General features: G+C 43.3%; 1 long non-coding RNA gene across 1 annotated transcript in view; it reads right to left on the bottom strand.

The window, feature by feature from the left end:
• Positions 1-3,912: 3,912 nt before the first annotated feature.
• Positions 3,913-10,525, bottom strand: part of LOC138845849 (uncharacterized) — a 126,581-nt gene continuing 119,968 nt past the window's right edge. The window contains exon 3 of the long non-coding RNA XR_016222442.1: positions 3,913-3,997. This is a non-coding gene — a long non-coding RNA (uncharacterized LOC138845849). The remainder of the gene's footprint in view (positions 3,998-10,525) is intronic.

The raw sequence follows: 10,525 nt of genomic DNA, 5'->3' as shown, positions 1-10,525 counted from the left end.
CCTGACACGGCAAGGTACCGGCAGTGACAACTGGCTTCTCTAATGGTTGCCAGTGGCCTGAACTGTAGAACTTGGGAGCCAGAAGGAACTAGCCCATTGTGAGGCCAAGCCTGACACATAGGAAATGAACATGGGAGAAATCTCCACAGACGAGTTTCTTCTCCTTTGTCCCTTTTAAGGATTCCCTTGAATCAGTTCTAGTTTTCGGTGCTTAGGGGTCATACAGCACATGTACGCATGCGCATCCTGGGCCACTACTCGCTCAGAAACCAAGAGCACCACCGTGCTCTTTAGTCACTTTTTCCTCATGCTCTCTCCTGGATCTGTACCTCTCAGAAAATATCAGCATGTGGGCCGGCGCCGCGGCTCACTAGACTAATCCTCCACCTCGCGGCGCTGGCACACCAGGTTCTAGTCCCGGTCGGGGCGCCGGATTCTGTCCCGGTTGCCCCTCTTCCAGGCCAGCTCTCTGCTGTGGCCAGGGAGTGCAGTGGAGGATGGCCCAAGTCCTTGGGCCCTGCACCCCATGGGAGACCAGGAGAAGCACCTGGCTCCTGCCATCAGATCAGTGCAGTGCGCCAGCCACAGCGCGCCGGCCACGGCGGCCATTGGAGGGTGAACCAACGGCAAAGGAAGACCTTTCTCTCTGTCTCTCTCCCTCTCTCACTGTCCACTCTGCCTGTAAAATAAAATATATATGTATATATATCAGCATGTGCATCCTCATCCCAGGCTCTGCCTTCTCGGGACCTGATCCAAGAGCTGTATGTTTTCTAGACACTTTTGCATATATGATTGGAAATAAACCCAGGATTCATGGCTCAGACACAACCGAGATTTGGCTGCGGATAGAAGCAATTTGTTGAGTAACCAGTAGTGCATTTTGGTAGGTACCACCATGCGGACAGTATCCTGGAGCTTCTGGAATTCATATCAGTTTCCATGTATGACCCATGACTATCAACCAGCTAGGAGTTTTTGCTATAAAAGCCCAGTGGTGTATTGGATATGATTCTAGCTAGATATTATTAGACCCTAAAATCAATAAGCTTTGGTCTTTATTCCTTCTGGAAATTCTTCCATCTAATATCCTATTATAAATCTTTCTGTTCAACACTGTGAATTCTACTTTCTGCAACTAGGAATGCTGGCTGATAGAAAGTTGGCTCACTGACTACCTATTTTCCAACTTTTCTTTTCCTGGCCATCCTTGAAAAGAAAGACTACTAGGAAGTGAAACATCTTAATTCCTCTTCTCCTCTGTGTAGGGTGCCCCTGGGACGCAGTGTAGGCCTAGGAGACAGAGGGAGAATTTGCTGATCAGAACTTTACTTCCTGAATGCGGAGGACCAACCTACACACTTCCATCTTCCCCCTACCTTAAAGACAAATTAGACACCCCGTTCCAGCAGTCATCTTGCAACCATGAGCTAATGACAAGAGCATTAAAGAACGGCAGACTGGAAAGAAGGAGGAAAGTTGAAACACTGATGTAGAAATAAATCTGTAGCTTATGAGTAACTGTACCAGTTTCTGTAATAGCTGAGCTGGCCTTATGCGTGGAAGGCTGAGTGATGGCCCGCCAGTGTCCGTGTCTGAACCCCTGAATCCTGTAACCTTACCTGGCATAAGGGATTTTACAGACATGAACAAGGATGTTGGGATGGAAAGACACTCATGTGTTACCCAGGTGAGTCCAGTATAACCACAAGAGGGAGGCAGGAGGGGCACAAGGTGCAAGGGTGCAGCAGAGGCCAGGGAGGAGGAAAGATGCTAAGATGCTGGGTTGAGACTGGAGGAAGGGGCCAGGCACTACTTATGTAGCTATGGAATGCAGGCTACTTCTAAAGCTGGAAGTCACAAAGAAAGGATTCTCTTCTGAGACTCAAGAAAGATCATGGTCCTGCTGACACCTTGAGCTTTGGCCCAGAGAAACTGAGATCAAACTTTTGACCTCTAGAACTGTAAAATAATAAATTTTGCAGTGTTGCAAGCCACAAAAATAGTGGTAATTTGTTACAGCAAGAGTGGGAAGTGAGTGTTTTACGTGAGATGTTCTGTTACTCCTAGAGGCTCTCCCAACTGATCCGGTAACAGCTTTTTACTTGGTTGTGGAAAGGATTCTTAACCATAAGACCTTCTTTGTGAACTTGAAGATCACTCTCTCATCTACACTGGAATTAAAAATACTGCTTTCTTTACAGAACTGTTGTAAAAGTGAACTGTGTCAGAACATGTAAATATATTGCACAATCTATGAAGTGGCATTGAAATGTCTGTTTTTTTTTGTAAATTCAGGATATTGAAATATATTAGAAATGCCAAAACACTTACTATACCTGCCACCATTCTCTATGTTGGGTCCATGCAGACATAAATAATCCATCACAGAGATCTTGTTCCCTAATCTAGATGCAGCCCTAGGATCCATCTCAAAAATGTTCCTATGCAACCACATCATTTCACCAGTGTTACCACAAGCATATCAGCCTATTTACATTATTTCTAAGATCTGTCTTATTATACACTAATTCTAGTATTATATACACATGAGTAAATTACAAATAGTTCCCTGCATTATGCTATAACAAGGATCCAGTGTATAATAGATGTTCAACTTCAGGCATGTGTCTAATGGAGGATAGTTAGCATACATTTTTAAGTCAGCTCGATGTTCTACAGTCATGAAATGCCTAATGAGTTTTCTAGAAACACTAGATCATATGTATAATGATAGTCACATAAGATCGTTTGGCCTGGTGATATCATAACCATCTTAGTTTGTGTATGTTCACTTTATGACATTCACACAACAATACATTTCCTAGAATGAACATATCCCCCAAGGTTAAGTGTGCATGATTCTATTAATATGCCTGATTTATAAATATGATAAGACAGATTATTAAACAAATTAAACCTCAGAGTATAATTTTTATGATTTCTAAATCATGCATTCATCTGTTGCAGCTCATTAATTTTCAAGGCACATGCTGCTCCATGGTCAGTCCATCTGCCCTTCCTTCTTTCCTTCCTTCCTTCCTTCCTTCCTTCCTTCCTTCCTTCCTTCCTTCCTTCCTTCCTTCCTTTCTCTTTGATATACGAATATATAAAGACACCAATGCAAGCGTAGACTCATACATACACATAATTTAGATTTCTCAATGTCTATAATAAATAACCTACACAGATCCTTACTTAAGGTATACTAAGCTGATCTTCTGTATACTAAAATAATCGAAAATGAATCTTGATGTGAATGGAAGGGGAGAGGGAGTGGGAAAGGGGAGGGTGGTGGGTGGGAGGGACGGTATGGGGGGGAAAGCCATTGTAACCCATGAGACGTACTTTGGAAATTTATATTCATTAAATAAAAGATAAAAAAAAAATAAAAAAAAAATAAAAAAAAAATAAAAAAAAAAAAATAAATAACCTACACAGAAAACAAATGTATAATGAAGCATCTGCTTTCATTAATGAGATTACATGCACAAAACGACAGGACCTGGCAATAAATTCTGGACAGCGTTCTGTGCCATCTCTGCAATGATGAGGTCCAGGAATAAAGCTAGGCCCAGCTGGACACACTGTAAAATCTGCAGACATTTGCAAATTACTCAAGCTGCCCGGCAGTTTGATATTGAAGAGCTCTGATGTCCAGGTAAGAGGCAGTAAACCTCAGGATTTAATTCCCAGTGCAAACCAACCCATCTCTTAGCTGAGATGGCACGGGATGAGGAAGCAGAGCTGTAGTTAGAAAATTCACCCAAGCACTCGACCAGTCAGAGCCCAGCCATAGGCTGTTGTCTAATTTTCTTAGGGGTTTCCTTAAGGCACTCAAGGATTTAGGTTCCAGTCCTCTGAAAGAAGGTTTTGTTATTGAAAAAAAAAAAACAATGTCCCTTAGGGGGCCTACCTTGTGGTGTAGGGGGCATCCCATATGGGACCGGTTTGTGTCCTGGCTGCTCCACTTCCAATCCAGCTCCCAGCGAATGGCCTAGGAAAAGGCATGGAAGATGGCCCAGGTGTTTGGGTCCCTGTCACCCATGTGGGAGACATAGAAGAAGCTCCTGGCTTCAGTCTGGTCCAGCCCTGGCCATTGCAGCTATCTGAGGAGTGAAACAGTGGATACAAGATTCTCTCTCTCTCTCTCTTCCTCCCGCCCTCTTTCCCTCTGCCTCTCCCTCTCTGTAACTCTGATTTTCAAATAAATAAATAAATATTTTTAAAAATGTATCAGAATGGGGGCCGGCGCTGTGGCGTAACGGGTTAAGCCGCCACCTGCAGTGCTGGCATCCCATATGGGTGCTGGTTCCAGTCCTGGTTGCTCTACTTCCAATCCAGCTCTCTGCTATGGCCTGGGATAGAAGTAGAAGATGGCCCAAGTCCTCGGACCCCTGCTCCCACATGGAAGACCCAGAAGAAGTTCCTGGCTCCTGGCTTTGGATCAGCACAACTTCGGCTATGGTGGCCAATTGGGGAGTGAACCAGCGGATGGAAGACCTCTCTCTCTCTCTCTCTCTCTCTCTCTGTCTCTACCTCTCTCTGTAACTCTGTCTTTCAAATAAATAAATAAATCTTAAAAAAAAAAAAAGCATCAGGATGAAGCTTCCTGAGACAGAACATTTAAAAATAGAAACAAAGGCCCATCAGTATCCTATGCCTATAAAATTAGGACACAGCTTTGGTCAAACACAACTCAATTGTTGGTTATTCAGTTTTGCTGCCCAAGTTCTTTTGGAATTAATATTCCTTTGGCAATCAGTCCAGGACTACCCATTTTCAGTCTTCACTTCCCATGAACAATTCATGAGTGGGAAAGTAGAGCCTTCTCTTTTGACTCAATTCCCCACTCTCCACAAGTAGGTGAAGGAGGGGGAGCAGAATTGCCCCATCTTCCATTCTTCTTCTGCAGAGGAGGAATAAAGGGAAAACAAATGACGTAAGGGAAAGGAATTCTTTTCACTTGCAGTTCTCTAGTTTTATCCTCCAGTGTTCTACGAGAAATAATGTTCCCATTCCAACAGACACCAAAGAGGAAAAATGCTCATCATTAAGACAGAAAAATCTAGTCATAGAGTTAATCTTGAAAACATTCATCCACAATTATATTGATTAGCATAGTCCAAGCACCAGAAATCCATTTGGCCTGGCCCCAAAATGCAATGTCTGGAAAAACAATAATAATTTAAATTCTAATCCATGTTTTCTGGTACAGTAAGACATTTGTTAAGACTGCTTACGCTAATCACATTCAGATGCATCAACATTATGATATTATTAAAAGTGAGAGAAAGAAGACAAGTCAAATCTCATTATCATAAATAAGGTTTCATGTTTCCATGCAGAACAGTTAGCAGGGTCATTGCACAGAACTGTAATTTCACTGATAAGCTAAATTCCAGGACAGAGATAGGGAATCTTCATGGAGGAAGTGATGCCCCTTTAAAATATCTGTGTACAGAACCTGGAATATGGAAATTCGAAACTATCAGAACCCACAAAGGAAATATTGTAGACAACTTTGAATAATAAATGAGTTACATGAAGTGTAGACTAGTAGAAAACATAGATGCAAGGAAAATGACATTCTAGTTATGTATTGTAGTAAAAAAAAACAGTAATGGAACTATATTAGATAAAACCTCACACTGAAAACTATCAGCAGACACAGCATTGCACAGAGCTGCAGACATGTGCTCAAGTATTCCCCTTTTTGAGCAAAGCTGAAACTGAAATATTCAATATCTCAATAAAACTCTACAACCTTGACCTGATTTCTTAAGGCTCACTCAGTCTTGAGTAAATATGCATTGCTTAGAAAACATCATGTTCTTATGTAAAAAGAAAAGGGGAGGGGTTGGCATAGCAGTTAAAATGCTGCTTGGGATGCCAGTGTACCATATCATCAAATCTCACCTCCATTCTCGCCACCTTCCTGCTAATGCACACCCTGGGAAACAACAGGTGATGCTTCAAATAGTTGGGTCCTTGTCACCCAAATGGGAGACCTGGGCTGAGTGCTCTGTTCTTGGATTCAACATGGCCCGGTCCCAGCTGTGGTGGGCATTTGGGCAGTGAACCAGCAGATAGGAAATTTCTATCTTTCAAGTAAAATTATAAATGAAACATTTTTAGAAGAAAAGATTATTAGGTTTCCAGATAAAGTACGCGAGTGTTGGCCTTAAGTTTCAGCTTTAACTATATAATGCATAGGTTGGAAACTTCTGTATTATTGAATTGTACTCATATTGGGATAAGTTCCCAACTATAGCAGAAATGTGTACTTGAAACTAACAATTAAAGCACAAAAAATACACAGATAGGTATGTGGTGCAATGTAAACCATATCTATAAATAAAGAGGGGAAAGAATGTTCAGGGATGGTGGGACTTGAATTGGAACTAGGTCATAAAAGGTCTTGCAAAGACAAACTCAGCCGCTTTGCTTAGCAAGACTAATCCAGACACTCAGACTAAAATAGAGGATGAATCAACATGTGGAAATAGATCTACTTGAGTTCAACCTATCCATGTGAATCATCCACAGGCAACCTATCATTATTACAAGGATATTCTTATATATTTTATTGCTTCCAATAATCTATATGCAATTAACTATATCATTTTGCTTAACTAGCTGATAAAGACATGTGTTCCTCAAAAACCCCTGTGTTTTCCATGTAATTTTGCTATAAACACATTTCCTAAACAGCTTTGGTAATGTCTACCTATTTTGTAAAAAAAAAAAAAAAAAGTCCAGAAAATGTTATGCTTGCTGCAAGTTCATCAGAACCATACACATACACTCCCTTTCTGATGCCTTATGGGCTTTCTTTCACTGAATTGAATTCCACAGACTCCCTTGAAGAACCTTATGAAGAAAGTTACATGAATCTTAGCAAGTTTGTGCCTGCTAGAGGAAAGCCGTAGGTTGTATACATTATATGTACACTACACTTATCCACTACATTATACTGTGGTATTTTTTTATTATTATTTTTTTATTTTATTTTTTTTGACAGGCAGAGTGGACAGTGAGAGAGAGAGACAGAGAGAAAGGTCTTCCTTTGCCGTTGGTTCACCCTCCAATGGCCGCCGCGGCCTGTGCGCTGCGGCCGGCGCACCGCGCTGATCCGATGGCAGGAGCCAGGAGCCAGGTGCTTTTCCTGGTCTCCCATGGGGTGCAGGGCCCAAGCACCTGGGCCATCCTCCACTGCACTCCCTGGCCACAGCAGAGAGCTGGCCTGGAAGAGGGGCAACCGGGACAGAATCCGGCGCCCCGACCGGGACTAGAACCCTGTGTGCCGGCGCCGCTAGGCGGAGGATTAGCCTAGTGAGCCGCGGCGCCGGCCTATACTGTGGTATTTTTATAAACGTATACAGAGGAAACATTTCTCTCAGCATGATAGCAAGCTCTGCTTCTCTGAACAAAGGATTTTTTCATTTGATAATCACCATGAATCTAAATACAGATCTTATTTTCCTCTTCGCTTTTTCAGAAATGAATGGAAGAAAGCCTAAATAGATTACAGACAAATAGCTCAAAAAATGGCAGATGGTGACAATATTTTACTCTACCATATCATATTAGAGTGGCTTCAAATTTCATCCAGCTAAGCTCCACGGAGGGAATCCTCTCCACACTAATAACTACAGAAGTATCCTCACTGAATCCTGGAAAGCTCTTTCTCTTCCTCTGGTTCTCCAGGGGACCCAGTACCTGCTTTGCTGTTAGCCACATATACAAATCGTCAGCTTAAATAATCTGACATGCACCTCTTCCTATATCATCTGGGGTCGGACATTGTGGAATCAATAACTTTTTGCCAAAACAATTGTCAAAAGGTATATTGGAAAAATCATCTGAAGACTCCTAACACCACATTTAGAACCACAAAAGCTGATGATTCTTGAATCATGCATGCGTTAATTTGGAGATATCTTTTCTATTTAGACTTCCTTTACTAGGCTTAAGTTCATGAAGTCTAAAACATTCTAGCAGGAGTAGAGTTTTGGCTAAGGACCTGGTGGCTAAGGATCTGGGAAGAACTACAGGCAAATGTTTGGAGGAGGCGGAACATGTAGCTGCCCCAATGGCCCTTAAGTGAGATTTTCAGAGTGACAAACCAAAATCAGGGAGGAACCTTGGCCAGGGCAATGAAAAGGCTTGATTTTAGGTGTGGAGGAGGCTACCTGAGTTGTCTTCCAGCCCAGCCCCTCTAAGACAAATTTCTTAAGCACGAGGAGGTACATGAATAAATCAAGAAATGTGCTTCATTGCCAGGGTATAGCCAACGAGCAAGAAATCAGGGTCAAATAAGATCAACATAGGTGATAAGAGGATATTTACCACCAATCTCTTCACAGCCACAGTTGGAGAAGTGCTGAAGAGATACAGGAAAGATGGCCCAGACACCATCAGCATAGCATTGGTAATAAATGATTGGGAGCACATTGAGAACGTCAATTGGAAAATGAAACCAGGGACCTGGAGCTGAGAAGAAGGAACAGTCTAAAGTCAGAGGGTGAATTCACCACCAAACTATGCCTCTGCTCATCATTCAACAGTTGCACCGGTGGGTTAGTGGGTAATAACCTGTCAAAATAAGGATTTTGTTATTTAAACAGCCTGGAGTCACAGAAATGCTAGAGCCCTGGACACAGATGACAGAGGAGTTCCAAAGAGCAGAGGGAACCAACAGAAAAATGAAAAGATGATGGTACTTCTTGGGTACAGCAGACTTCTGCAGTTACTGAATCACAGGGTGAATAAAGAAAAAAGCTGATATTGGAAATAGAGGTCAGGATAAGCTTGTTGTGAACCTGGAGACTGGGTTAAGGAATTTGGATTAATTATTAGAGAAGTTTGGAAGCCATTAAGGAGTCCAGGAGAGGGGAGTGCACCTGTCACAGATGTGTCTAAGGAAGTTATGAGGCTGATAGTTGGGTGGATGAGGTCGGGGCTGAGAACAAGCAAGGGATGCTGAGGGCCTCCTCCTAGGAGTACCACTGGGGATGGTGATGGCAGGTAGGGGATATCATAGAAGCAGAAGGATGTGGTGGCTGATTGGGACTGGAAGGTCTTGAGAGCCACCAAGAAGCCACTCACTCAAGTGTGAGAATGACTCCAGGCTGCAGTGAGTTCTACGAAGGAAAAGTCAGTTGTGAGACAGCTTGTGAAAAATATACCTGAGAGGCATTGGACGAGGAATTTGCACTTCACATGAGACACACAGGACACAGAAGAGTTAGCTACATGAGGGGGTATCGAGAATGTTCTAGGCAGAGAAAGAACATGGGCAAAGGTCCTGCAGGAAAGAGACACAGGCTCACTAATAAACATTTCAGCGCAGGGCCACCCACTTGGCACAGCAGATTAAGACACTACTTGGGATGCCTGCATCCCATATCAGGGTGCCTGGTTCGAGTCCTGGCTACTCCATAATTCTGACGCAGCTCCCTGCTAATGCTCCTGGGAGGCAGTGGATGATGGCCCAAGAGCTTGGGCCCCTTCCACCCATGTGGGAGACCTGGTTGGAGTTCCTGGCTTCTGGCTTTGGCCTGGCCCAGCCTCAGGTGTTGAGGGCATTTAGGGAGTAAATCAGTGGATGGAAGGATGCATGGAAAAACATCTCTCTCTCTCTATTTCTTTCTCTCTTTCTCTTTCCTCCTTTCAAATAAATAAATCTTTAAAAATATATATATTTTCATGGTTTCCATGACAACTGGTGGTGCTGTGAGATAGAAAATACAGTAAGAGAAGATGGCTTAAGCGGAGCAGTGATAAAAGAACACGTGAATGTGCTGTGTGCTTGGGGCACTTTAAGTTTAGAATGTCAATAAAACCTGGTGCAGCTCTCCAGAGCAGGCAGCCAGATGGAACTGGAGAGTGAGATTTGGGATTCATCGGTATCTACATGGTACCTTTATTCATGGCTGTGATGCAGTTGCCCAGGGAATGTATGCACACACAAAAGATGACAGTGAAGAAATAAGTAAAATAAAAAAAGAGTCACAGAGACTTTAGAGAGTGCTCAGGAAGGCTCCAAGGGGAACACGAGAGTGGTGACATGGTAGTCAGCAGCTGCAATTCTCATGGAGGAAATGGTTCACTTGGCTCATGTCATAAGATGATCAGGGACAATGTGCCCCAAACAACCCAGGCCCAGTTAAGTCACAGGTGAAAAACAGCGTTAGCAGGGGCAGGCATTGCGGTACAGCAGGCCAAGTGGCTCCTGCTAGGGATGCTGACTTCCCATCTCAGGGAATATGCATGATGGAGTCCCGGCTACTCCACACTTCCCATCCAGCTTCCCCAAATGCACCTAGGAAGGCAGCTGGTGACATCAGCCCACGTACTTGGGTCCCTGCCACCCATACAGGAGACTGGGCTCCTGGGTTCAGCCTGGGTATTGCAGGCATTGGGGGAGTGAATCAGTGGGTGGAAAAACCAATCTCTCTCTCTCTCTCTCTCTCTCTCTCTCTCTCTCTCTCTCATCTTTCCTTCCATGTATGTGTGTGTG

Source organism: Oryctolagus cuniculus, chromosome 16 (assembly GCF_051225735.1).
Source record: "Oryctolagus cuniculus isolate XC-2025 breed Fujian yellow rabbit chromosome 16, ASM5122573v1, whole genome shotgun sequence".
In the NCBI taxonomy this organism is placed as follows: Eukaryota; Metazoa; Chordata; class Mammalia; order Lagomorpha; family Leporidae; genus Oryctolagus; species Oryctolagus cuniculus.
This window is presented reverse-complemented; position numbering and strand designations above follow the sequence as displayed.